General features: G+C 48.2%; 1 protein-coding gene across 2 annotated transcripts in view; it reads left to right on the plus strand.

Moving 5' to 3' along the window:
* The window catches only part of LOC310807074 (aminopeptidase O-like), a 38,245-nt gene that overhangs the window by 12,299 nt on the left and 20,946 nt on the right, over nt 1-5,000 (plus strand). The gene's annotated exons all lie outside the window — the stretch shown is intronic.

Raw genomic sequence — 5,000 nt, forward strand, 5'->3', positions numbered from 1 at the left:
TACCCCAGTAGTCCTACCCCTGTAGTCCTACCCCCGTAGTCCTACCCCCGTAGTCCTACCCCCGTAGTCCTACCCCTGTAGTCCTACCCCCGTAGTCCTACCCCCGTAGTCCTACCCCTGTAGTCCTACCCCCGTAGTCCTACCGGTCATAAAAGACAACAACTCTCTCCAGCGTAGTCCTACCCCGTCATAAAAGACGACGCGCGTAACAACAAGCAGCCGTTCTACAGGCACGTAGGGGGGAGGGTTCTTGGAATGTAACATCCAGTGAGATTGCGAGCACATTCTCCCATCGCTTCATGTGGTTCCTCTGAAAAAAGTGATTTGGAGGTTAGGGCTCCGGGAGACTAAGGACAATACAACACATGTACATTCATTGTGTCCAAAGAGGAGATGAGGCGATTTTGGACATACTGGTTGAGTTGGTGCATAACAGGTGAATAACAGGTGAATAACAGGTGAATAACAGGTGAATTCACCAAGAATAGATTGCGAGTGCAGCTTGGTAACAAAAAAGTGTTAAACAAACCAGAATATGGTTTATATTTTAGATTCTTCAAAGTAGCCACCTTTCGCTTTGATGACAGCTTTGCACACTCTTGGCAAGGTGTGTCCAAACTTTTGACCGGTACTGTACATGCACCACGCATTATATAAACGCATTGGAACTGACCAGAGCTTAACTTTGGTTTAACTTCGATCACCCCAGGATAATACGGTTTTTACTTCAGGTTTTCTTCTATTTTCTTCAAGGTTGCGAGCGAGCGCAGACAACAACTCTCTCCAGCGTAGTCCTACCCCCGTAGTCCTACCCCCGTAGTCCTACCCCTGTAGTCCTACCCCCGTAGTCCTACCCCCGTAGTCCTACCCCTGTAGTCCTACCCCCGTAGTCCTACCCCTGTAGTCCTACCCCCGTAGTCCTACCCCCGTAGTCCTACCCCTGTAGTCCTACCCCCGTAGTCCTACCCCCGTAGTCCTACCCCTGTAGTCCTACCCCCGTAGTCCTACCCCCGTAGTCCTACCCCTGTAGTCCTACCCCTGTAGTCCTACCCCCGTAGTCCTACCCCTGTAGTCCTACCCCCGTAGTCCTACCCCCGTAGTCCTACCCCTGTAGTCCTACCCCCGTAGTCCTACCCCCGTAGTCCTACCCCTGTAGTCCTACCCCCGTAGTCCTACCGGTCATAAAAGACAACAACTCTCTCCAGCGTAGTCCTACCCGGTCGTAAAAGACAGATGAATAGCGCCAGATGAATAGCAGTGAGATAGCGTAGGGTAGCGTAATAAAGAATAGTTCGCTTTTTCTCCCAGTTGAATGACATCACCGAATTCTCTTCTGTTGCTTTGGGAAGCTATCTGTGATTTGCTTCAGTAAAGGCTTTACTGCATCGCAGGCGAGGTGGACTACAGAACCGTCACAAAAGCCCTGCAATCCTTTAGTGGATTCAGGATTTGGCCTTTGGTTGGTATAGACAGAGATAGGTTGACAACAAGAATAATAATACAAAAAAGACACACACACACACTCACACACACACACACACACACACTCACACTCACACACACACACACACACACACACACACACACACTCACACAGATTGCAGAGTGTGGTTGTCATGGAAATGATGAACAAATGATTGTTCGGGGTGGAGGGACTTTAGAGGACTACTTTTTTAACAGATTTGATAGACTCTCTTTATCTCTCTCTCACACACACACACACACACACACACACACACACACACACACACACACACACAGACACACACACACATATATAAAAAGGGACTTGTATACAGTTGTAGCATACATACTGTATACATTTGGACATTTGTGTTTACTAAACATCACCAGCTTCCTTTAGTATTGTGCTGCTGGCTGTCACTCAGTTTGTGTGTGTGCGTGTGTGTGTGTCTGCCTACGTGTGCCTGCCTGCGTGTGTGTGATGTTATTGTTCTACTGTCTAAATACTGAATGTATTTGTGACAGAGCCAAGTCGTTCTCTGTTTGGGGTTGGACACACACACACACACACACACACACTCACACACACACACACAGAGTCAGAATGTATGTGTGTGTGTGTGTGTGTGTGTGTGTGTGTGTGTGTGTGTGTGTGTGTGTGTGTCTCTCTTTCTTTCTGTCTCTTTCTGTCTCTTTCTGTCTCTCTCTCACACACACACACACACACATTCTGACTGTGTGTGTGTGTGTGTTTGTGTGAGAGAGAGAAAGAGACAGAAAGAAAGAGACACGCACACACACACACACACACACACAGAAAGAGAGAGTCTATCAAATCTGTCAGAAAACTAAAGTCCTCTCCATCTGTGTGTGTGTGTGTGTGTGTGTGTGTGTGTGTGTGTGTGTGTGTGTGTGAGAGAGCAGTTCACGTGAGTTGTGTGTGTAGGGCAGAGACAGGGGATAGGTTTCCCCCTTTAGTGGAAATGTGCTTTCACCACCAGTCTATTGAGGCTATTGTTACCTTCAACCCTGACCTGGTCATGAGATCAAACAGTATGTGTGCGTGCGTGCGTGCGTGCCTGTGTGTGTGCGTGCGTGCATGCGTGTGTGTGTGTGTGTGCCCTCCCCATGGGAAGGGGAGTTTCCAGCCAGGGAGTTCACCTTTTCCTCTCTTGATATCGTACACACACACATACACACACACACACACACACACACACACACACACACACACACACACACACACCCACACACACACACACACACACACACACAGAAATCCAAGCAGACTATAGGCTTTGCTGCTCGATGAAGGAGATGAGAACGAAAGAGTTTAAGTCCTATGTGACACACAGAGAAGGGGAGTTATCCTCTAACAGATTAGCACCTGTCTGCATGGGTGGACGTGCTTGGAGAATGGGAGGTAATCGGGTCTGTGTGTGTAACAATATTTAGTGTCAGGTATGTGTCTGAATCTGTGTGTGTGTGTGTGTGTGTGTGAGTGTGGGGAGGATTTTCATAAGGTGCCGGTAGAGAGAAGAAACTAGGGTGGGCCCCACAGAGACCCTTAAAGATGGGGGGGGGGGCGTTTTATAACACTTGCCTCCCACAAAATGGAATCTGACATGGTTGCCAGACAGAGAAGATGGAGGAGGAGGAGAGGGAGAAGGGAAGAGGAGTGGTGTAGAGAGGAGAAGAGAGAAGGAGGGAAAAGGATGAGGTGAGGTGAAAAGAGGGGGAGGAGAAGAGAGGAGAGAAAATAGTGCTTTTTCCTCCCCTTTAAAATACAGATGGGGGGGGGGGGGCAGTTGCAAGGACATATCCTAGCTACATAGCTCCCACAGGCTAAAGCTATCAGACTCCATAGCTCTGTTTCAGTTGCAAGGACATACATTACACATTACCACTGTCTGAAAATCCTCTCAGACCCTCTCTACTCAAACCCTCCCTGCTCTCAGTAGAAAGGACACATACAGGGAGGTCTGCCAGGGTTAAGGATCATATAGGGGGGTCTGTCAGGGTTAAGGATCATACAGGGGGGTCTGCCAGGGTTAAGGATCATACAGGGGGGTCTGCCAGGGTTAAGGATCATATAGGGGGGTCTGTCAGGGTTAAGGATCATACAGGGGGGTCTGCCAGGGTTAAGGATCATACAGGGGGGTCTGCCAGGGTTAAGGATCATATAGGGGGGTCTGCCAGGGTTAAGGATCATATAGGGGGGTCTGCCAGGGTTAAGGATCATACAGGGGGGTCTGCCAGGGTTAAGGATCATATAGGGGGGTCTGCCAGGGTTAAGGATCATACAGGGGGGTCTGCCAGGGTTAAGGATCATACAGGGGGGTCTGCCAGGGTTAAGGATCATATAGGGGGTGTCTGCCAGGGTTAAGGGTCATATAGGGGGTCTGCCAGGGTTAAGGATCTCCTGGTATTTCTTTGCCATTTTAGGATATTTCACAAAACACAGTTTGAGGCTAAAGCTATGAGAGCAAAAAAGGGGCGTTAAGTGAAAAAAAAGTACGCAGAAGAAGTCGTGTAACTGTTTCAGAGAGTCAGAGAATGTGTGTTGTGTGTGTGTGTCTGTGTGTGTGTCTGTGTGTGTCGCTCTGTGTGTCGCTCTGTGTGTGTCTCTATGTATGTCTGTCTGTGTGTGTGCATGTGTCTGTGTGTGTGTGTGTGTGTGTGTGTGTGTGTGTGTGTGTATGTGTGTGTGCGTGTGCGTGTGTGTGCGTGTGTGTTAGTGAGTGGAGAGCTAGCACCAGATTCTGATGTGATAACAGAGTAAGAATAGCACATTGTCGTCATCCCCCCCCTCCTCGCGCAAATGCTCACAGACCAAACACACACACACACACATTCCACTCACTCACACCCACTAAATCACCCCCCCCCACACACACACACACACATGCACGCACACACACACATACACATACACACAAATGCAAACACACTTTCATTTTTACATCTTACCCCATTTTCACATCAGTCTCTATGGAGCCTCCGTCCTCAACTACGGCGCAGAGAGGGAACCAGAGAGAGAGGGGCTGTATGCACCTGGTCTGTCCCAGAGAGACGCAGGCAAGGCTGGGCACAGCTCACACCACCATGGGGGTCTCTCTCTGGAGGTCTACCGCCCTTTCACGTTGTCAGTCACACACATGCAAACAATCTGATTCCTTCTACATATCATTACTAACAATCGTGATACAGGATATGAAATACATCAAACTTAGTCGTTTAAACATTAATTAAAACGTCTTTTTTGGGGGGGATTGAAACATTAATAACTATATTTCTCTTTCCCTAAAATCTGGTTACGGTTTTCATTTGAAGCGGGACTTTATTCCGCTCTAGAAATCCTAACAATCTGCAGAGATAGAGACATAACTTTATGGAAAGATTTTCTTCCTTAATTTGTCTCTCTGTGCTGTTTTTTTTTTCACCGGTGTTCTCCCAAAGGTTTCGAGTTTTAATAAGAACAAGCTTTGTCCCCCCCCCCCCCTCTCTCTCTCTCTCTTTATTTCTATTCCTGTCTT

This window comes from Argentina silus, assembly GCF_951799395.1.
Source record: "Argentina silus genome assembly, chromosome: 7".
Lineage (NCBI taxonomy): Eukaryota > Metazoa > Chordata > Actinopteri > Argentiniformes > Argentinidae > Argentina > Argentina silus.